Below are 25,168 nucleotides of genomic sequence, written 5' to 3' on the forward strand. Positions count from 1 at the left end.
GTCCTTGAAGTTTATTACAGGGAAACTGATGCCTGGAAAATATCAAGAAACGGAAGCTTCCCAGGCCCCACCTCTTTGGCTTCCTGGCACCAAAATCCACCATCCACCATGGAGGCAGACAACCAAGGATATCCACCTGCAGATTCCCTTATCTCACCGTCCCCCTTCCTGCAAGCAGCTACACAGGGCCAAACACAGGCTGCTGGGAAAGTGCCAAAGCAGCAAGGCCACAGGCTTCCCCCTCCCTGCAAGCAGCCACATTCCTTGCAAGCCTTTAAAACCTCTTACCCACTTGTTAAGAAGGAGCCAGCAGTTCTTAAGGCACCAGCCTGCTGTGTGCTCCCTTTGCCTGGCAAATAAAAGCTGATTTTCCTTTTCACCTGAAACTCTGTTCTCGTTATTTGGATTGGTACCGACTTCAGAGACTGAACTTTCAGTATCCGTTGTATGTAGACATAGCACATAGGAATGCAAGGCTTAAGATTCATTCATTCACTTAAGAAACATTTAAAGAACATGTACTTAGACCAGGCACTAGGAGACACACAGACCAGGTTAGGGGAGAGGGAAGATGAAAGATAGGTAAACGAATAATTATAATATAAATCAATGCATATGTTTGAAATATGCATGGGCCATCAGGAGAGCACAGTGACAGACGGTCTAGCTCACTATAGCAGTGGGAGTATGGGGTGTAGGAGGAGGCCAGAGAAGGCGTCCTGGAGAATAGATGCCTGAGCTGAGCCATAACAGATGCAGAGCAATTAACCAGACAAAGGAAAGGAGCAATCCAGTTATTAGGGACAACAGACTGGTCTCAAACTGTGTTGCAACGGATCTCAGAGACCCAAACAATATTTGCAAAAGACCAAGACCTCATATCTAGCTGTGCAGAAATAGGGTAGAATAGTTGAGATCCAAGGGGTAGGTTTACATGGATCACAGACAGGGCTAGCGAAGTGTGATAACCCCAGGAAGGCTGGGCTGTGGACTCAGGAGAAAAAAAAAATGAATCAAGGATACCAGAGTAGGAACTCTAATCACAGGGAAAACTAAGGGACATTGAAGACACTAGATTCAAGTTGACAAAACAGTGAGATGAGATACAGAGTAACAAGTTTCTTGGCCAGAGATTTACTGCTCTTTATGTCTTGGTCTGAGGCCAAGGACTTGTTCTACAGTCAGATCATGGAGCTGGGTGCAGAAGTGGATGCTACAACCTCTACAAAGACGGAGTGACCGGAGTCACAAGACCAGGGACCCACAGAGACCAAGGGACCAGACAGCAGCAAACAAGGAAATAAGGGCACAAGCCAGAGTCAGTGAGACTTGATGAGAGAGGCAGTTTTCTGACCTAGTTCTCTTTGGTTTCCAGTGCAGCAGGAACCAATCCCAGCACAGCTGGGCTCGGGATTCTAGATGGAAGCTTGCAATTAGAAGCACCTGGCCAAGATAGCGGGCAGAGCAGGGACACAGCTGTAGCTCTTTGTAAGTGAAGCCTCTCAAGGGTCGGGGGGGGGGGATCACATTAAAAAATAAATAAAACCTACTGCAAAGATGGATGTAGCGAATCTCTCTACCATTATTAAATACTTTGTCTCTGAGCTGACTTTGTACTGCCCTTAAGTGCAGAGATGGCAACGGGAATCTCAGCTGTGCACAAACTCATTTGCTCACAATTGCAAAGGGACAACTTCTACAATCACATCTCTGTAAAATACAAAGCTCCCAAAAGAGCCAGCCCAAGATTAACTTGTTAAATACTATGAACAAATGCATAGTTTAAAGTACTTGCAAAGCGTATTTTTAAGCATCTCTATACCTATTCGTTTTGATTATATAGCTGTCCAAACGTAATATATGTATATATAAAAATATATACACATATAGTGTAAATACACAGTATATTTATATGATTATATATTTTAGCCATGCATTTATAGTTCTAAAAAAAATAGGGATGCCTCTCCTTTTGGAAGATCTTTTTAAGAACATGTAAGCTGCTTAAAACCATAAAATGGCTTTTTCCGTGACCTGCCGCAAGTCTGTTGTGCAAGCTCACAGCAGCAGCCCCATTACTCCTGCAGTGGTTACATGTGGTGCAGGAAGATTGTTTATTTTTAAATCATAGAAACCCAAATATCTAGATATCAAAGAAACTTTCAAAGGCAACCTCTACAAAGGATAAAACCTCTTCAGATAGCTGTCCCAGATTAATGAAACATCTTTTCCCTCCAGAGAGAATGGGAACATCCTACAAGAAACAGCAAACGGCAGCGTAATAGTATGTCCAGAAGATGAACTTCCTTCATTTGATATTTCCGTACATTTACAGTAGCAGCCTTTGGTTCCACTTTAAAGACAAAGATTTGCATAATAACACTTTTGTATTCCTAGTCATTTGGCCCAGAATACTGTAATGTCAACTGAAATTTCTAGAAACAATTATAGCATTTCAGAAGAGGAACTGGAAGAAGCTGAGTCGAACATGTAAACAAGGTGGGGATTTTGATCATCAACACGGCCTACCGCACATCCTCGATTATTCCAAAGCCATGCACCTACCTACTTTCACTGGCAAAGTAGGGTGTGGTACAGATTATAATATAATAGATTAGCAGCCAATAATACATTTTCAAAAGACTAAATATTTGTCCAAAAGGAAAAAAAACCATTATTTAATCTCTTCTTCCTAACATATCAGGGTGTTGACTATTGACATCCTTCTTGTAATCATTAGTCAAATTCTACTGCAGGAATGGAGGGATAGAGAAGTGCCACAGAGAAAAGGGAGGTGGAAAAATAAGTGAAAAAAAGTAAGTATAAGGAAGATCTCAGATTCAGAGGAATGATAGTAGAGGAAACATTTGGAAGTATTTATTTAGTTGATTCATCAATGAAACAAAAGATGTCAGTTGACATCTAGGAGCAAAATTGGCACTACCACACTAGGGTACTCACTTGCACTTGACTGGATAATGGTTTTTCAGAAAAAAAATGTATTATCTGAAAAGCATAACTGAGCACAATTGTGAGGATCACATGTTTGCTATAAAATAGGAAAACAGATATTAAAATACTATTTTATTGCTAATTTCTCTACCAACACGATAGTAAATTAAGACCTTAGAAAATAAGACCTGAAAGATAGGAGATTTTAAAGCTACCTATCGCAGGTATGGCATAAGCTGTGATAAGTTTTCATAGGTAATTTACTGGCTTATTCCATTAACTTAAATCACTGTGAAAAGAAACACATCTACAAAATTCATTTGACATGGTTCAAGCCTGTATAAAATAGGTTTATGTGTCAAAAGAAATCACTGAATACAACACTCACAGCAAGACTGAGTTTTTTCCAAAAGCATTTTGAGTTTGAGATAAATCTTATTTTTAAAAGGATTTTTCCTCTTTTGTTAGCTACATAATCTTTTCCCTGAGAACACCACTAAGTTCTGTAACAGCATTCTGTGTCACTAGAGGCAATTATGTACCTCCTGCAACTACTGATTGATTTCATACCTGAAAATATGATTATACTACTTACCATTTATATGTCACTTTCTGTTTTCTAAATGCTTTACAATCTCCTTATGTTATTCAAATGAGGGGAGAAGAAAGGCATGATAGATGGGAAGGACAGACTTGGCTGAGTCCTTATAAAGATAAGCAGATCCTTAACAGGTAATGGAGGAGCAGGAAAATGGAGCATGATATCAGCAAAAATCCAAGCTAATTCACAACACCTCTAAGGTCAGCCACATTTACTAAAATGGATGATAAAATATATGTCCAAGGTCAAGCAAAGTCAATGATTAAACTAGAAATGAATGCAAAATCTCCTGATTTTCAAAATGACATTTTGGACCACAGAAGGTTATGGTCCTCCAATGACCCAACTCAATTGCTAAGTGGTGGGAAAAACCAGAAATTAAGCCTCTTTTGCTTATAATTTTCCCAAAATGCGTGCAAATTCTTCAACGAAAGGTTGTACTCAGTATTCTAGAATAAATTAGGGTAAATTCAGAACAATAAAGAGCCTATAGAGTCAAGAGAGCCTACAGAAGTTTTTTGGCTTGGGGTAGGGGAGGAGAGGGAGAGGCATTTGCAGTCAAAGGCCACAGTTAGCATCATTGTACTATCCAAACCTAATTAATAAAATCAGAATAGAAGGGCTACACAAATGTGACCACTAACTTACTACTCATAGCATGCAGCACCAGAAATAAAGGTGTCCCTTTGATGAGTTCCACGGAAAGAAAAACTAACAATAATATTTGGAGGTGAAGAAAGGAAGAGCCTTTAAAGTTTCTGTATGCTTAAGAGGAACCCATGAAGACTTGGTGATGTCCAATCTAGATTAAAGTATTGTACACATGTATTATGTGTTAGCAAGCATGCATTTGACAGAAGGAGTACCACTTATGATAAATAACATCTCAGCATTCTGTTTCTCATATGCTCTATAAAATTGTATTAGGCCACATTGGGCAACTCTTCTACCTTTCCCTAATCATGAAGGGGACGGTGGGAAATGGTGGTGCGTCCTGGAATGAGAGTTCTCAGGCACACTGGTCTGTCATGCTCACAGGCCAATCTGCGTTCTCGTAGACACACAGTTCTCCATGACTACAAGGAACGATGCGGCCTGCCCTGAGACATCTGGTTTACAGGAAGGTGAGGAAGAATAAATGCGAAGTTGTGGACTGTTTTAAGTTGCCTCTGACCACTCCACCGGATGAGCATTCTACTTGATGCCAACTTTGGCAGTGGCTTACTTAGGAGTATTAGGACTATGGGACTCAGTATACGGCAATTCCATGAATGGGTACAATTCTTTAGGCAAATAATCTCCTGTTTCTGAAATGTGACTAGAAGGAATGATATAAGAATTTATCAAAAAATGTTTCAAAGTGTTTGGACCACCAGCTAAACAATTGTTTCCAACAATTAACAATACAACGTAATCAGTACCATCCTGAACTATTTATTACCTATCTGAATAGGACATTCTGATCACTGTCCAGAGCATAATAAACAGATGCCTCATCATATTTTCTTGGAAAAGCTTAATCACACAGTCATTCAACTGCCTTTCTACCATGCCCAAACCTTCTTGAGCACTGTGATTTAAACTATTAGAGTCCATATGATTTCATTACAAAAACATCAAATATCTTCCCTCCCTTTTGGTCTTTCAGGCTGTTCTTGAAGTTCCATGTAATCTAAAAAAAACTTTCTCAGTTATATAGACAGATGACTATTCCCTATTTCCCAAATTTTCTGAATAAGTAAGTTCCAGAGGCATCACTGATACAAATACACCCACATCACCATGAGTTAAGAAGGATAGGAACATACATACACAGACAATACCGAGAATAATGATTATCCAATGATAAGTGATCAATCAGTAAAAGAATGCATAAATGGCATCAGCAAAATTGGGTAAAGATCCCAATGACATTTGAATGTGCAATAATATCTCTTAACACTTTAACACTAAAAATTGCAGGACATTCATTTACGTGATATTTATTTATTGAGCACCTACTCTATTAGAAACTAGAAAAACAGTGGTGAACAAGACAGATTCAGTCCTTGACCTTGTGAAGTTTATATCATAGTAGGGAGGAGAGATACCATCTCCTCACACATGTGCACACACAACAGGATCGTGGACAATGAGAGAACTGCATACTGTGATAAGTGTCGTGAATGAGGAGCTGAGGCAGACATTAAAGGTTTGTCAGGTAAGGATACTCTAAGAAGATGATATTTCAACAAAGACCTAAAGGAGGACTTTGGAAGCAGAAAAAAGACCAGAGAGTGTCTGGGCACAGGGAGTAGCAAGAAGCTGGCCTTTTGCAAAACCTGTAAGGAAACTGTCCACCTTGGTTGATGAGGAGGTAGCCAGTGGGAGGGATTATGAGAAAGGGTGGTGAGAACGTAAGGACCACATGGAAAATGATTTACTGAAGAAGGGACAATTTCCATCTCATTCCATTAAAAAATCATAGCACAAATATATGTGATTATAAATTATGCCTTTAAATGATCATAAACAACATTACTATGTCTTTTTTCTGAAATATATTATGCAACAACATTTGTAACCCAGGGCAACTGCTGACATTCAAACTTTGCACAGAAAGAAAGACCATTATTGTGCCCAGTTTATCAGCTTCAGGAAAAAATGTGTGCGGGGAGTGGGGGAGAGAGAGAGAAAGAACAGTTATTTATTGGACATTATGAAAAAAAGTGAAACTACGTGGAGGCTCTTTGTGTTTACGTTGTTTAGTCTGTTACAATCATTTTATTTCACCAGATGAATGAAATGAGAAATAATGAGATTTAAAAATAAAACACATAAAGAGCTGCAATACTTTGGAGCAGAGGTTGGCAAGTTTTTTCTCAAAGGGCTAGGTGTAGGCATGGGAAAGACTCAGGAAAGAGTGACAAGAGACCCTGCTGGACTGGATTGGCTAAATATTCTAGTATTTTACTAGCCACAGGCACAAAGTTATGTAACAGTGTAAAAAAAATCCATTAACTGTTTCTATTGACTCTACACGAATGTTAGAGGAACTTCTGTCAAATGCCTTATTTTTTAAACGTGTGTGAACACTTCTGGCATTAAGTAGAAAGCTGGCACAAATGATCCCAAAGTTCCCATCCAACTCTAAAATTCTATGATTCTAAAAATTTAAATTATAATACAATTACTAATATCTGGCAGAATTTCAAAAGCAGTTGAAATGATGTTTTATGACTTCTTTTTCCTGGCTTAACATTTTTGCAAATTTTAGAATGCTAATTCCTGAAGCTTGGCAGCTCAAACAATAATTGACTATTTCCTAGTCACTTTGCAATTGCTTTCTTTTAATTGAGCATGAATTAGTACAGCATGTGAAATCTGAAAACTAAAAATGGATGCTTTAGACAAATCATTTTTTTACTGAAATGAGTTCACCACCGCTAAATAATAATTCTACTTTTATACATCAGTCAGTGAATACCCTTGACTGGATTTCATACAATCATTAAGTACAAATTCATTGACCACCTATTAGAGCCTAAAACCAAGACTGATGTGTACTAGGGTATAAGAATGCTTATTGCTTGAGTGAAGGAACATAGACTCTGAGCCATGGTGCTCAGGTTCAAATTCCACCTCTACCACTTACTAGCTGTGTGACCTTGGGGAAATTACTTAACTTTTTGTGCCTTCCTTGCTCATTGGTAAAATGGGGCTAAAAATAATACCTATTCCATAGGGCATTATGACAATAAAATGATATATTTCCTGTAAGATGAATGGCATCGTACCTATGTCACGTTTCAATAAAAGTTGATAATATTAATTTCAACTTTATTTTCATTCTACCAGGTAAAACAGATACCTAGCACATAAACATCATATAATTCTAGCGCAGAAATGGCCTTACAAGAGAGCGTGGTGTTGTACCAATTTCTTGCAAAACAACACTCACTTAAAATCCTACTCTAAAGTATCTTGCGTTCAAAATGAAATGAAAATATCATAAAATGAAGATCTGTTAAGATAAATTAATCAAGTAATTTTATTTGCTCTTTGCAATAAGCTCTGCTAGCTATAATGAGGGATACAAAAGCATGGGAAAGACAATCTTCCTATCTAGGAGTTTTAAATCTTTTTGATAAAATATATAAACAGATAAGGGTCACTGATGTATTTATTACACATTTATTGAGCATTTACTAGGAACTTGCATTGGTAATGCAAAGGTAATTCAGATACAATCTAGAGAGACGAGTCACATAAACTTGGTGAGCCTTACTTTCCTCATCTTTGAAATGGGGGTAGAAACATCTCAACCAGATTTTGCAAGAATCAAATGTGAATCATTGCACAATGGTCTGCAACATGACAGGCTCTCAACACACTATGTGCTTTGAGTAGAGGCTATAAGGGTATGGAGGAGAGACACACTCCTCCTCCAGGAAGGTGACATTGAAGGAGTGTCTAGAACGACATTTGTGACACAGAGAAATTCAGTAAGAACATCCCATGCAAAGCAGACTGCACTTGCTATAAGGCAAGGGCTCATGAAGGGGAGAGATTCACTTCCCAGATTCTAACCCCTCTAACCCATTCACCATCTGAACGTGTTTCTACCCATCTCCTGTTTAATAACGTTGAATAAGCGTTTGTCCATCGGGTGAGATGGATGGCATCTTTTACAACCTAATTTTACTTCCCCCAGCTGTATCTCCTCCAGTCTGGTCACTTACATCCCTTTTATTCATGGCCACAGAAGGTACCATGCAACAATGGTTAAAGGCTCAGGTTTTGAGCCTTTAAAGACTTTTCTACTCAGTTGCTGTGATTTTGGGTGTTAGTCAAACTCTCTAAAGGTCAATTTTCTCATCTGCAAAGTAGGAATAATAATAGCACCTACTGCTTAAAATTAGTTGTAAGAATTAAATGAAATAGCACACCTAGTATAGTGTGTGATGCACAAGAATTCGACAAATACTATTACAAACATATCAGAATTGGTATTTTGGGGAGGTTAATCTAAGGATGGCTTGCAAAATGGAATTTTGGAATGAGGTTATCCTGAGGCACAGACGTTGGTGAGGGAGCTACTGGAGCAGCTGCGGTGTGAGGAGTGAGGGCCTGAACAACCTGATGCTGGAGAGGTTAGGAAGGGAGGATTTGAAAGCACTGGGGAAAAAACAACCATGACGTAGGGAGGGCTGGATAAGTAGGAATGGAGTGGGGACAAGTCAAACATGACCCCAAGATTTTGACACTGAGATAATGGCAGTCCTATTTAAAAAACAAAAATGGAGGAGTCAGATAGATGAGAGGGGATGACCGAATTTATAATTTCACAACTTATAATTCTAAAAACACAAACTAGATGCCATATTTGAAAAATTCAGATCTATGACATGACATATTAATCAAATTTGCTAGTCTGAATCCTGGAACTTTCTGTTTAGCCTTCATGACAAAACCCATCCCTGTTCTCTCAGCTCTCTCTGCATCCTTCTGACAAAGACTCTCCTTGACTAACTTTAGTCAGGCTCCTCTAAGCCCTCCAGGCCTCCACCTTAGGCTAGTGTCAGTCCTGGCCAGGCTTCCATTGCCCAGTTGTTGCAAGAATCTTGCTATGTCAGTTTAGAGAGAAGCCCCACCCTCCATAACCCTTGATATCTGATTAGGTTCTTCACCCCCGCCCTGGGTATCTGATCACCGTGGTCTGCCTTCAGCAAGAATCCTATTGGGTCTGTTTAGCCAGAATGCTCTCTTAGTCCCGATGTTCCTCTTAGTAATTGTCCATCTACCGCCCCCGACCCTGCTCCTTGGCTATGAATTCCCACTTGTCCATGATGTATTTCGAATTGAACTCAGTGCCCTACCGAGGTTTCTTTTTTCCCTATTGCAAGAGTCCTGAATAAAATCTGTTTTTAACTACTTTACCGCCCAGCTCTGATTTTCTTTGAACTTCCCAGCTAATTCCTTCTTCCTCTCTTGCCCACTAAATGAGGGCCTTCCCTAGAGTTGAATCCATAATTCTCCTTTTTCTGTTAACTGTGTCCCTGGGGTGAGAGGTTGGGAATTCATCTTACTGTTAAAATCCTATTGGAACTCAGGCTTCCAGTTTACCTGCCCAAGGTACCTTCCTCCATACTCTAGCTATGCAAAATTTTCTATACCTAGAAATGGGTTCTAGTGAAAAATAGTGATAATAAAATTATCAGGGAAGAAGCAGTAATTTAAAAGTCAAGGATGAGATAAATTATTCAAGCTTTTAATACCAATGCATACATTATTCACTAGTAGCTTCTTTTAAATAAAAATGGATCAAAATGCATGAAACCTTCCTTGTGTCCCTCATGAAATATTTTCTTAAGTGTAACATTTAGAGTTTCTTGATCCCCAAAAGAGATTAAAATATATGCCCAGTTCAGCTCCATTGTAAGTTTCAGTTTGAAATATTTGAGTTTCTTAGTACTTAAGACCCAGGAAGTCTTTGATGAGGAAAGCTGCCTTGTCAGAAAATTGATTTTTTCCCAAGGGACATAATTAAAGAGGGCAATACTGCTGAGAGCATGGGTGTGCCAAAGGCAATACGCTGTATTTGCAACATATACAATAGCTTCTTGGAGAAACGTCTCAGCTGTTCTACAGTGATCTTCCACGAATGTATTTACATTTACCACTAACAGCAAAATGCAAAACACAAAACAAAACTATATATGGGAATTGAATAATGTGGCCAGAAATCAAAACACAGAAAACAAGCAAAGCATAATGTCTCCTCTCCACACTCTCTCTGACTGTAATCATCTAGCTAGTTGGGCATTAAAATATTACATGGGTAATATGGAACTTCATTCAACAAATTCATTCAAATTTACCAAAGGTGGGGAGCAAAGACATTTCATACATGACTCCCAGCTTTCTAATTTAAGCAATTGAGTGTGTGGGTAGTGGTGACATAGATGAGGACAGAGAACAGCACAGGAGGGAGGAGCAGATGGGAGGAGGCGTTTGTGAATTCAGTCTTGGAAATAATGCGTTTGAGGTGACTGTGAAACACCAGTGGTTATCTTCATATTTAATATGTAGGTCCTAAACATGATTGATAATTTAGGTCTGAGTTATTAAAGGGAATTAATTTAAGGTAATAACTCAAACTACGTCATTTTTGCTTTGCTCTTGCTGTTTAAACATTTGGCAATTGTTTAAATCTGCTTTGAATTTATGGTTTGAATTGTTTTCTTCTAAGTCTAGCTTCATAGGTCACATCACACTTCAATTGGTGAATCACAAGGTGACAACATCCTTGCTTCAAAATATAATTTAATAAATTAGGTTTAATCTCTAGGTCTCTTCTCTGATATATAAATTTAAATTATCTCTTAACGACCAGCTCTTTGCTTTCCACTTGTATGACAACCAATATGAACAGATAATGCAGTAGTCCAGTGGCTCTGACAGCAGATTGTCCGGGTTTGTGCCCCGCTCTGCCACATGCTAGCTCTGTGTTCTCTGGAAAGTTACTTAGCTTGTCCATGCCTCAGTTTCTTCATCTGTGAAATGGATAGGACACTTCAGACTTGATTTACGGCTTAGCACATAATTTAAAAATGTTATACATGCACTTCAGAAGAACTGGTATTTTCCCAGTGTTGAATGAAGAAGTGTATATATGACCACCAAATGAAGCTTGTCAGTCTGTCGTTCATATCCTCTATATTGTCAATAAATGTTCTGTGAGCTTCCTCTCTCATTGACAAAAATATCTTGAAATTGGTTACTATGATGGTGGATTTGTCGATTTCTCCCTGTAGTTGTACAAAATTTTCTCATAGGTTATAGTAAGGATTAAGTGAGCTAACCCAGGTAAAGTGCTTAAAACAATACCTGGTGAAGGGTGGCAGAATACGCCACCCCCAAATATGCCACTTTGGCATAAGGAATATTTTGAGCCAAAGGTACTTGAAAAACAATAGGTACAGAGGCCAGCCCCGTGGCCTAGTAGTTAAGTTCGCGTGCTCAGCTTTGGTGGCCGAGGGTTTCATGGGTTCGGATCCTGGGCATGATCTAGCACTGCTCATCAGGCCATGCTGAGGCGGCATCCTACATGCCACAACTAGAAGGACCCAGACTAAAACAAACAACTATGCACTGGGGGGCTTTGGGGAGAAGAAGGAAAAGTTAAAAACTAAAATTTAAAACAAACAAAAAAACAGCAGGTATAAGAAGAGTGTTCTGCATTCTGACGTCCCCTTTGCTCCCCAAAAGCAGGAGCTAAAAGCAGGAGAAAGGTGTCCTCCACGTTCCGGGAGGAAAGAAACATTCTTATCATCAGAGATGGGGAGTGGAGGGGGAGAGAATTCTGTACAAAGAAATCTTGTTAAAATAATCCTTATCTTCCTTTAGCCTCCCCATATATTTTAGTTATGTGTCCACAATTGCCTCTTTTTGTTCACCCTAGTATAAAAGCATTTGGGTTTGCCATTTCTTTGAGACTTCACTTCTTTATGAAGGCTACCACATCATGTTAAACTTATATTAAATAAATTTGAGTGCTTCTCTCCTGTTAATCTGTCTCATGTCAATTTAATTCTCAGGCCCAGCCAAAAACCCTAAGAGGATAGATATAAAATTATGCCTCCCCCACACTGGCACATACCTAAGCATTTAATACATGTTTGTTTTTCATCATAAATAAATACCAACAAAGGCCTCAAATATTTGAAGTGCCAGAGAGACAGACATTGTGCATCATTACGGTTATTTTGTCAAATCTGTACAGTATGTGATTTATAATTCCCAGATTATACTGGAAGAGTAAAGAAATCCCACACTAACCCTGGCTGTTTAAAATGGTATCATCTTCTCCCTAAACTTAGCTTTTAAATAGACATGATATTTTAGGTGAAAATCTCTAGCAAATGATGAGAATACAGCAAGAATGAAATAAACTCGGCCAACATGCCTTTCCTCCTTTTCTATTTTTTCTTATAATTCTCATCAAGCTTCATCTTTGTACCACATAGTAAGTGTTGTCCTTGGGTATTCATTTTTCCCCAAGTGTCAACAAATACGCAAAAATGTGAGTTGTAATAAACTCTACTGTACTCTGTTTTATAAAGAAATTATTTTATCATACAACAAGCAATATTTATGTTTCTTTCAGAGAATACTTAATAGGTCATTTCATTGAAAATGCCAATTTCAGTAATAATTGGTCTATGTAGAAATAACTACACTACTGTGAAGGACTAGGTTGTCTAAGTAAACAGTATCGCCACCATCACCACCACCGCTGCCACCACCATGCACTGTGTATGTGCTGTGTGTTTACATACACATATATCTCCTAGGGCTTGAAAGAGCCTCATCAATATGATTTTCATCTTGACAGTGACATGTCTCTGAGACACGACAAATAAACACAACATTCCACAATTAGATTTTAGTTATCTTACAGATGTCTGAAATGATCAAGGTACTCAAACAGCATCGGTAGTTCTTAGCTCCTAGGTTATTTCTGACATAAAAAGTATAGAAGAGTAAAACAGTAAGCTGTATCTCAAAATATTAACTTACAGGGGATTTATAGAATATTGCAATAGAAAAAAACAACAGGATTAAATCCTCTGTTAAGATTGATGAACTACTCCACCAAAACTTTATTGGTCTACTCCCATAAAGTAGGCAGCTCTGAATTTCTGCTAGGAAAGTAGTGAGGTTAACCAATATCAAAGCGACGATTCAACCTCAAAAACACATAAAAAGAGCCAAAAAAATATTCAATATTTGCTTGAATCCTATAGTAAATGAATCATCCACTGATCAAAATTTGATTTCTTTTGCCTCTGGGTATAAAGTTGCAACAGGCAAATTGGCTATAAAAATATATATATATTTTGTGAGGAAGATTGGGCCTGAGCTAACATCTGTGCCAATCTTCCTCTACTTTATATGTGGGACGCCATCACAGCAAGGCTTGATGAGCAGTGTGTAGGTGTGCGCCTGGGATCTGAACCTGCAAACCCTGGGCTGCCCCAGCTGAGTGTGTGAACTGAACCACTATGCCACCAGGCCAGACCCTTAAAATAATTTTTAGAGTATAAGAAAGAAAAAAAAAGGAATACCTTTGAACTTAGCAGAATCAGATATAAATCAAGAGTGCATGAACATTTATTCAGACTAAACCTACGTCTTAAAGAATCTTTACTTTAATTCCTGCCCAAACTGTGGCTAGATAACAAGACAGAGGACAGAAGGCAATTTGAAAACTTTATGCTTTGACAGGGAAGGAGTCACTCTTGATGAAAAGGGCCTTGCTTGCTATGTGTAATTATTAGCAATGCAGAGAAGGAGATATCCTGTCCGCCTGAAAAACTATGTTGAATTTTCCCATCAGTCTTGCCAGTTTCAGATGACTAAATTACGGATACATTTTCCAAATTGTGTTCATCTTTTAGAGTCACAAATAAAAATTTCTAAGCCTTGTAGCATTATATTGGAAAAGAAGAACGTAATCTCCATTAATTGCTGAAACCATAGTCTAGGCTCTGGTCAGCTTAGGGGCCTGCATAGGGCTTTAGGGATACACACATTTAACATATAAGTGCTAAATAGTTTTTAGATTATCCCTAGTTGTTAAAGCAATCTTGCACATAATAATAACACTACCCCCATTTTACAGATGAAGATACTAAGGTACACAGAGTGGTTCAGTAAATTCTCCAAGCTCATACTGTTAATAGTGAAAAAGCCAGGTTTTGAACTCAGACTTTTCTGTACTCAAAACTCTGCTCTTTCAACTTTACTGTCAAATATGTGCCATTAGTTGACTGATGGATTCACTCATCCTTTCATGCCTGATTTTAAGTAGCATTTCATATGATATGCATTTTGAGATTGCACGATAAGGCACTGGAATGCATCCCTGGAGACATTTATCCTAAATCCTGTCTTTTATAATGGAGGTAACCGAGGCCTAAGGACTCAGCCAAGAACATATATCAAGGTAATAACAAAGTTGGAACTAGGACTTTTCCTTTAAAAGGAACATGGCAAAAAATTTAATTTTAGACTTTTAAAGTGAATTATGAAACAAATTTTTAAAAATAAATTATTGATTCATGTTATCAATATTACTATTTATGCTAATACAAAATCATAATAGGCTTTTTCAAGGGTGCATTTTGAAGTTGATGCCACTACAGAACACATAACAGAAAGAAATAACTGGGAACTTGGTTTAAAAACATACAGAACAAATTTCACACGGAGCTCTAAAAGTAGGCATTGAGCCCAATTTCTGGAATAAATCAGAGAGTAGGCAGAAAACAGACAGCAGGAACAGTTATTTTAGCAAGAAAAGTAGGATAAATTTACCAAGCCAATCAGGAGATGATGCACGCAGATAAAAGATGCAGAGAGAAAATGTGCAACATTGATACACGGACACATTTGAATGCCAGAAAGCAAAAAACCAGAAAGCACAATTGTCCTAAATGTGAATAAACATTCAAATTATGCTGCAGCTGCAAACTTTAAACTCAAGGAAGGGACATTTGCAAAGGAATTTATTAAATAGATGTGATTTCCCGGTTTCACAGACCCAGTGGCTCTTTTATAAAGTAAAATGTACAATTTGTCTTGATATAAATGACATTTCCACTGTTGTACTCAGTCAAATAGCAAAGTCTTTTGTGAAAGACTGCTTATTAAGGAGCACAAGACTGTTGATACCCCGACTCTCAGGGTCTGAATACATTGTTAGTCCACCTAATAAAATGTAACATACGAGTATGGTCTTATACAACAAGGAGGTTTTCATGTGAAGGAAATTAGTCTTTCCCTAACAGTATGCCAGAGCAGTTTCTCTGTAAGGCATTAAGTTTCTTGCTGAAACCAACCCTTGGTTGCCAAATCTGTCCATCTGTCAGTCTGTCCTTCCATCCAACCATCCATCCAACAAATACTTACGGGCCTACAAAGTCTATAACACAGAAAGGGATATAAAATGTATCAAAAAGCTTACTGTTGGAGATTTTATGATATTAAGATGATATCTGACCAGAAGACTCAGACCCTGTTCTTAAACTGCGCACCTTTTCACAATGGTGATGTTGGCAAGTGAGCCCTTAATCAGGCTTTGACTCAAACTGCAGTGCAGAAATTAGAATGCCAGCCTGGACCATTTGTTTTACATAGTGGTTCTCAAAGCAACATCTCTGGACCAACAGCATCAGCATCATGTGGGAATTTGTTAGAAGCATAAATTCTTGGGCCTTGTCCCAGGCCAATCTATCTTGGAGGACTGGATACAAATCACAGAATTTTCATTACTAGACAATGGTCTGGACCACTGGTGAGGGAAGTCAAGGAGTAAGTCTGAAAACCTAGACTAGCAGGTTTTAAATGTTTGGTTAAGAAGTTTGGACAATGATGAACTGGTAAATCAGAGAACATTTTCTGAGCGAAGAGCAGATAGGATCAGAATTTTTATTTAGGAAGACTGTGGAGCCAAATGAGACCATAGAAAGGCGATTGCATTCTTTAGGTGAGAAGACAGTCATTTAATCTTTCCTTGATGATTTAGGAATTTGTCATGCCTCAAATTAACTGGGACCATTCACCCAGTTCACATCTGTGTTCAGGATGTGGTCTAAGAGACACTCTCCACTCTCATGGGATTCTCTGCATCCCATAGTTTGATTCTGCCTCACCATCTGCCACCACTGCTCTGGTTTCCCTGCCCTACCTCTCTCTGCTGTCCTTTCTCCTTTTCCCCTGCATTTTCATTTCCCTTCCTAGGACCTTGCATGTGAATGCACATCCTTTAATGTTTAAATGATTCTTTGTTTGTTTTAATAGCAGCTCCTTATAGAGCTTACGAATTACATTCCTCCTGTGAACATATGACCTTCTAGGTCACAATAAAACCAAAGACTTTACCTGACTTTATTTTAATCTGTTTAATGTTCTCATGTCAAAAAAAACCCCTGGTTTACTTCAGTGTGTTAAATTCATTTTGTCTACTGACCATCCATGTAATATTATGCTCAGACATGCATAATTTGTCATGTTTTTCACACAAATAATGACACTGCTAACCAGACTGTTTCCAGTTAGGAAAGACAATAATTATATTTTTGTGTATCCACAGACACCGTCTTGTATATAAAACAATATACAGTGAATAATAAGTATAGGTATAGTAAAATATTATTATATTATCTCTATTCCAATGTTTTGGCCATACTTAAAACCTTATTATATAATGCCTCAAATGCACACGTGGACTAACACACACTTCTCACTCTGAACACGGACAATTTATTGACGAAGTTAGTTTTGAAACAGAGTTCATTCTGGTTCTATGACATTTGGATGTAACTCTTTAATGTCTTTAAAATAGACATTAGAAGAATTTTTCTCCTGGGGATATTTATTTGGGAGGAAAATGTGATTTATTTTATGATTTAAAATACAATAAAAGGAACTATAACAGACACCTCTGGTTCCCTGCATCCCCTTGGCCCATCTCTGATTTCAGCCACAGCTACAGAGACAGACCATTCTGTGCCAACTCGGTTCTCCTCGCCACCTTTACAGTGTCTACCTCAAGTGACAACTGAGTGTCTTTCTGCCCCATGTGCTGTAACGCAGCTCAGAATTGTGGGGGAGTTAATTCCCTTGGGAGCAATCCACAACCGAGGGGAAAAAGCCAGTGGATAAATCTCTTGCCACACATCCTTTATGTAGAAATTCTGGAAGGTGGCCCCTACCCTTTCTGAGGTCCCAGAGGAATCCAGTTTCCCTGGTCCACAGTGGTGGACTCCTTCACCCACCCTTATTTAGTCTTTGCTTCTTCCTTGATTCGTTCTCCCTGCTCTTTAACTCTGGATCCATGGGATCAGCTCCCCAGTCAACTACCATGTTCAGGTCATTGTCTCAGACAAGCAACCCAAACCAAGATGATAGTTTACTGAAATAGTCAGCAATATCAATCCCCTTCTGATCCGACACCATGTATGTAGGATTTCTGATTTGTATGTCATTAAGACCCTTTTTTTCATTTCCCCAAACTACATAATGAAATGAAAGGAGTGGCAATCACAGCTTCACCTCAAGTGTTTCGAAAGCCTTTCTGAGCACATGCAGATGATACTGAGCATGCCTGTGCTAATAAATTAACATTTGTACAACATTCTAAGAAAAACATAGAAGCTGATATTATGTCATCCACCTTCATAACTCCACGTTTAACCTAAAGTACAATATTTTGGTCCATAGTCATGGAAATGGAAGTGGTATTTGCCTGATGTGCCACTCTAGATTAACAACAAGAATGAAGATCAAACGTACAAAACACATCTCGTCCAGATTCTGTATGGGCAACTAGGGAGTTAAAAATCACTGATTGTAAGCTCAGCAGCCTATTCATATGTCGGGACTTACAAGCCAGAAATATTTATACTCAAATATACCATGCTATCAAAAAAAAAAAAGAGAAACTGTTTCACATAGGATGGCAGAAGAGGAAGCTGTAGGGATGTGCTATAATGGGAAAGGAGACAATTTTACCTTTGATTATCAATTTTCCATTTTTCTTGCTTCTAAGGCAGGAAAAGATTCAAACTTTGCAGTTTATTTAACCCGATGTCACTCTTGGTATGTGATGCTCAACTGTTCTGAAACATAACAAAATGCAATAATTAGATGCAATAACTAGCCTGAAACAAAAAAGATACTTTAAGGAGATCTCATAAGAACTACTCTGGCAGCCATTAAATTCAGTGATGTGAGAAGAGCCTCACAGGAAATTTACATGGCAGTGTTCTTGCACAATGCTACTCTTCATATTTTTATGCTTTTCAGAAAATAAAACCAACCATATAAAAAAGTCCTCATAATAAACAGGTTTGATATTCTACAACCTACTTTTCTACTATTAACATTTATATCCTCTTCAAAAAGCAATACACTGTCAGCATCAATCATTTGATTTTGTAAGATATGTTATACACAAAGATTGTATTCACTTCCTGTGCATTATTTGTTTTATCAACATTGCAAGTAAGCAGCTGTGACTAAAAGAAGGGGTAAGAAATATCATTCTTTCCAGGTAGCTCTTCTGACATCCCAGGAGGACCCCAAGCATAGCACAATCTTCCCAAGTGTACTACCAGGGGCTTGCAGATGCCTAAGCCAAACCATTACCCCTAGTTATTAGTGATGCTTTCTCTAGAAAGGGATAAAATAGAACTTCTAATTGGGCCCAGACTAAGAGGAGAGGTACCTATTCTCTTTATATTACATGCTTTATGCTGAGCTTTGATTTTCTTTTCTGAAAGGTAACAAAGAAAAGGACTTGTGTCACACACAAAAATGTTCTGGTGTTGAAAAGTGTAGGTATCAACAGGGCTCTACTTCTATTTTCTTTTAAATGGCATTATTTTGTGGACTTGTGTAGCATATTAAAATAGCGTCAGGTGGGAATGAGAAAAACAGTAAATCTAGGTATTAAACAGAGATGTAATGATATTCAGAATTGCGAATACTGGTGTGAATAATTTTTTGTACCTCCTAATTATTTATATGAATTACAACATCTGAATGAATGGAGAAATCATTTTACAGAAGAGGAATTAGAGGGGCCAGCCCCGTGGCTGAGTGATTGGGTTCTCGCGTTCTGCTTCAGCGGCCTGGGGTTTTGCCGGTTTGGATCCTGGGCGTGGACATGGCACCACTCATCAGGCCATGCTGAGGCGGCGTCCCACATAGCACAACCAGAAGGACCCATAAGTAAAAGATATATACAACTATGTACTGGGGGGCTTTGAGGAGAAGACGGAAAAATAAAATCTTAAGAAAAAAACAAAAAGAGAGACGGGAAATATTTAAAAAAAAAAATAGAAGAGGAATTAGAGGCCAGGAGAGGTGATGAGGCTTGCCCAATTTTATTCAGCTAATAGACACAGAGGCAGAACAACATCCCAGAATCTCTGCCTTGAGAAACCCCTAACAATGTATTTGTTTCCAAAAAGAACACTGACATTCAAAAAGTTCAGCGCTCAATTCTCTGCAGAACTTGTTCGAGCAATATTTTGAGACCAGCAAAGCTGACAGGTTAAGTATTAGAATGCTGTGGGTGGTAAAACGCAAGCACAACAATAACAATACCATGTATTTTCATCGCACTTAAAACACGCTGGGAACATTATATTGTCACATACATCTCATTTATCCATGTTATAAAGGACAAAAATGAGATTCCATTACCAAAAGCTATCAGGTACAATTACAATTACAAGCCCTGGTTTATATACAATTATTCTATTAAATATTCTTAATATTCCACAAAACCAGCTAAACTCTGAAAGGAATTTTTCTCCTACATATATGAGGAATAGGTTACTCAAGGAGATAACGAAAAATTGATTATTTTTAAAACCTACAGAACTGGCCATTTAGTCCTTCATAAATATTTATTGAGAATCTATTTTGTATTAGACATTGTTCTTAATTGTCTATAGAAACAAATGGAAAGATTATGCAATTTCTGAAAAAGACACCCAAATATACAATAAGAAATCAATTTTATTACAATTGCAGTGTTTCCTAAATTAGGTAATAGTTATGTAAAGAAATATTTTAAACACTGGTAATGTTTTAAATGTCATCTAGTCTAGTGGTTCCCAAATATGGTTGATCACCACAATAGTCTAGAAAGCTGCTGAAAAATACAAATTATAGAATTTCATGCAAAATCTATTAAATCAGAATATTCATGGATATTCTGATCTATAAAACAATAATAGGCAGGGTAATCTGCATTGTGAAAATGTGCCCAAGTTCATTCTCCTGATCAAGCAGGCTGGGAAACCTACCGATTCTTGGCTAATCTCCTTAATATACAGAAGAGGAAACTGAGACGAGGGAATTGATTTGCCCCAGGCATTTCCCCCATGGTGATAGAACTGAGATTAGAATGCAGAATTCCTGATTTTTTTCCTTTTCCTTACCCCGAGTTCCTCTTTCATTTTTCCTTCCTGCTCTTTCCTATCACCAAGTAACAAATATTCAGTACCTACACCTGAGAAAGAACAAGAACAAAAGAAAGCTAAAAAAAATGGAAAAAAACCCACAGGAATTTGAACTTAAGCTGTTTGATTCAATACTTGCTTTCCACTATTCCACTGGGTTCTTCTAGAGTCAGCTACTTCTGGGGTGTCTGCTCAAGCCCCTTTCTCTAGGACCTTCCCAGAACTCCGCATTCCCCAATCTTCAAATGTGTCCTCTATCAGCTGTTTGCCATGGAGTCTTCATCCCTGGCCAACCTTGATCGGACTGGGAGAGGTACTTCACCCAAGCAGGACTTGTAATTTGGGACCAGGAGACTGCAGTCTCATTTAGTTGAAAGAGTTATGGATGGAGTTTGGTCTCCCTGTCCCTTACAGGCAGAGGGAGTGAATATTTGTAACTGTGTTTCGAGAAAGGAGATTGAAAGAGATGCATAGAAGGTAGAGTAAGAACTCTCTAAACTCACCTGCTTCCTGCTCTCACTTTTTAATTTTTTCCTGTGGCTTCCCTGAGCTCCTATATCCTTACGACAAATTCTACTTAAAAAAATTTTTTTTCTGCTTTTTCTCCCCAAATCCCCCCAGTACATAGTTGTATATTTTAGTGGTGGGTCCTTCCAGTTGTGGCATGCAGGATGCTGCCTCAACATGGCCTGATGAGCAGTGCCATGTTCGCACCCAGGATCCAACTGGTGAAACCCCGGGCCGCCGAAGCAGAGTGCACGAACTTAACCACTCGGCCACGGGGCCAGCCCGCCCCCCAAATTTTTTTAAATTATTTATTTTTAAGTTAATTTTTTTGCTTACAGTAGCTCAAGTTGGTTTGTTACTATGATTCTGCAGCAAGAGTCTGAACCAGTACACCTCATATCATTCATTTTATGTGAGGTACTCTATAAGCCAGTCACTTTAGTTACAGTATTTTAAGAGGTTCATTAAAAAAAAATACTGGCTGAGAGTGTGGAGAAAGGGGAATAGAAACTATAAATGCATCACATTTTATGGAATACCTATATTTTTATAGAGTACATGTTTTGCAGTGTGACAAAGTGCAAATGGTCCAGATCAGGGAGACTCTTTTAATCTCAGCCGTGCCTCTGACAAGATTTCTGACTTCTGAAAGGTAACTAGCTCCTTCGAGTTTTAATTTTCTCATTTGTAAAATGGAGGCAATAAAACCTGCCTTAGTCAAGTTAGTATGAGGAACGAATGAAAGCATTCATTCATTCATTCCACCATTCCACAAAGATTTATTGAGCATCTATCATATGCCAAATATTATGCTGGGCGCTTGGAATAATCAGTGAACATGTCATTTTAATGAAGATGAGTAAACAGAAAATAAACAATAAACATGATGAAGGAATAAAGTACACAGTATTTTAGAAAGTGAAACAAGCTATAGATGTGGGAAAAATAGACCAAGTTAAGGAGGATCAGAAGAGTATGGGTTGGAGGATGTGGGGATGTGAGGGACCTCACTAAGAAAGTGAGATGTGACCAAAAACTTGAAAGATGTGAGAGAGTCAGTCACATGAAGAGAAGAATGTTCCAGGCACGGGGAATTACCAGGGTTAATAAGGTCCTAAGGGGGCATATGCCTGGTTGTTCTTGAAATCGCAAGGTAGTCAGTGGGGATGGAGTGAAGCGAGGAAGGAGGAGATGAGTAGAAGTGAAAATGATGGGGCGGTGAGGGTAGATGGAGGGAGGAGGGATGGATCAAAGTGGCTCAAGGCTTTTTGGGTTTTACTCCGAGAGTGAGATGGGGGCCATCACAGGCGTTTGAGCTCGGAATTGACATGGCTTATGTTTCAACAGGCTCACCCTGACTGCTGGTTGGGAATAGACCATAGGAGAGGTCAGGATGGAGGCAAGTGGAAGGCTTGCCTTCTTGGAGAGAGGCGATATTGGCTCAGACTCAGATGGTGCTGATGAGGGGAGGTAAGATCCAGGCTGGGCTTATTTTGAAGTGAGAGTCAACAGGATCTCCTGATGGATTGGGTGGAGAGGGTTAATAAGAGGGAGACAAGAATGACCCCAAGTTTCTAGTCTAAGCAGCTGGAAGAGTGCACTTGCCATCAGTTGACATGAGAAAGGCTGTGGTTAGAGCAGCCACAGGGGAAAGATGATGAGCTCAGTTTGGCCATATTGATTTTGAGACGTCAGTGCCAAGTGGGCTTGTCACGTAAGTGGTTGGAGATATAATACTGGAATGTGGGAGAGAAGTCTGGGCTGGACTTTGCATTAAAAGTTTCCAGAAGACTTTCTGGTCTAGCATTGGTAACTGGTGGTATTCTTAATTTTACCTACACAGATGATGATGTAAGAGTTAATCAAAATAAACCATGTAAAGCACATACTGGCACATAAGAGGAACCCAACAATTTTAATTCCCTTCGGTTTCCTGCCTGTATTTTTAAACATATATTTCTCTTTCTCTACTGACACTATCGTAAGATTAAGTCTATTTGTCTGTGAAAAAAAATCAATTTTTTCACAAGACATAATAATAAATGTAAGACTTTACATTTTGGGAGCCCTTTTTAAAACTTAGCCAAAATAATCTCCTGATAAAATATTAATAATCGTACTCAATAAGTCATGAAAAAGAACTTTCAGGTAACAAGGTAAATTTTGGTTTGGGCACAAGCTGAAAGATCTAAAGAAGAAATGAAAACAGAACTGAAATAAATCTATGGATCTAAAAAGTCATTCAACTTCTCTTAAATCTCCCTTGATTTTTAGCAATGATCAATAGTCCTTCTGGATAAAAGAGATGCAGAAACGTGGGAAAGACGATCATTCAAACTATAGATAAATCAATGCCAGTGTATAGCTGAGGAAGCATATTTGCTTGAAGGCACAGCTGGGAGCTCAGGATATTCTGGAAAGAATTCTCTAAAGTCTACAATTATATCTTTAAAATTGGTTTCTTGATTTATAAATGCCCTTTCAACTCGACAAATTTTAAACTAGAAACTATCTAAGTTTGAACTCTGTTTTATAGATGAGGTTAATGAGGACTAGAGTGATGAAACGGCTTGTCTGAGGTCACAGCTGGCCAAGAGTAAATCCAGGACTAGACCCGATGCCTCCTAACTCTCAGTGTAGCTGTCTTTCCACTCAAATAGTTTCTCTTAAGTTTTTTCACCCAATTACCTCTTTAACCTAATAAGCAGCATCATTTCTTTGAACCTCATGTTTTACCCTAAAATCTTACTCAAATTTTATTATCTATAAAACATTGTGTTCGAAGACAACGTTACATTATCTGCCTCCTGATCCCCTCACCCCTGCAGGTCTTGGGGTAAGAATCAGTTTCAGAATGATATCTGCATTTATTCTGTGACTTCCCAAACATCTGAGACAGCATCAGATGGCAGAAAAAAAAGGAAGACTAGCCAGTTTCCACTTCCTTTGCCAACCACTTTGCTAACTGATTCCTCATTTGTATAAGAAATTTCAAGACAGGGATGGTTGCATGGGTGTGCAACCTGGGCAGCTGCAGAGGGCTTCATGCTCAGCACAACCCTGTGCTTTGTTTAACGCTTTTACTCTTGAACCAGTGTTTTACAGGTGAAGTCCAATGGGATACACCAGCATGTGGGTGAGCAGTGGGTATCTGCACAATATGATGTCCCCAGCCATTCCGTACTGCCTCCTCCACATACAGTGTGTGCAATGGTGAATTCTGGTGGACCCGCGATTCCTGGGAGTTTAGAGGGATTCAGCGGGAGAGCAAGGTTAAGTATGCTATGTCTGTGACTGAGTAAGTGGGGAAGCCGACAGTGCCAAGAGGTCATGCTTTCCACTGGAACTAGAAGTTGCTTCATACATAATGAGAAGGGAATAGTGTTGTAAGAAACACAGATGACCAAGAAACCCTATCATATCTTTTATTTTTTGCATTTCCCCACCTGTATTAGCCCGTATTAGCCCACTACTTATGCCAAAAACGATGACATAGAAAGAAAAAGGGCAGTCCATGGATCTTTTTCTTGCAGTCCTTCTTACTCACCAGGAAGCCAAAGAGAAAGGGTGTTGGTCAAATGTGCATGTGTCAAGAAGTGAAATAAAAGCCGTAGAGTAACTTTTGTGTAGTTTGCACTGTTCTGGCAAGTGCATAAGTATGATCCATTAAATACAAATTGTGTAATTTTGGTGATTCTGCATGCTTATATTTGCATTGCACAATATAAAGATGAATGGTAAAATTCATGTTAATAATATAAACTTCTGTTTTTCTTTACTTGGAACATTAAATAGCAAATAAAAACACTGAGACAAGTTGAGAGGCAGACGGTGGAAGAAAGGAAACAGTTATGTATTTTAATACATTTAACAAGTCTTTTGTCCTGCTTTTTGAACCAGGGGCCTGCATTTTCCTTTTGCCCTGGGCCCTGCTAATTATGTAGTCGTTAACATTCACCCTGTTGTAATGAACTGTCACAGAATCTAGCAAGCACTTCGAGCATTAGGAACTTAGAGTTTAAGTACTGTTTATAGAATTTTGGAAACGGACCACCTACTTCTGAAAATCTAGTATAACTGCAAACTA

General features: G+C 38.5%; 1 protein-coding gene across 9 annotated transcripts in view; it reads right to left on the minus strand.

The window, feature by feature from the left end:
• Positions 1 to 25,168, minus strand: part of DLGAP1 (DLG associated protein 1) — an 843,036-nt gene that overhangs the window by 527,064 nt on the left and 290,804 nt on the right. For 6 of the 9 annotated variants that reach the window (XM_001915460.6, XM_070220815.1, XM_070220813.1 and 3 more), the window contains one exon: positions 18,113 to 18,219. The gene's annotated coding sequence lies outside the window, so the exon portion shown is untranslated. The remainder of the gene's footprint in view (positions 1 to 18,112; positions 18,220 to 25,168) is intronic. The other 3 variants (XM_070220811.1, XM_023647561.2, XM_070220814.1) reach the window with 1 other exon arrangement.

The sequence above is a fragment of the Equus caballus genome, chromosome 8 (genome assembly GCF_041296265.1).
Source record: "Equus caballus isolate H_3958 breed thoroughbred chromosome 8, TB-T2T, whole genome shotgun sequence".
NCBI classification, from domain to species: Eukaryota; Metazoa; Chordata; class Mammalia; order Perissodactyla; family Equidae; genus Equus; species Equus caballus.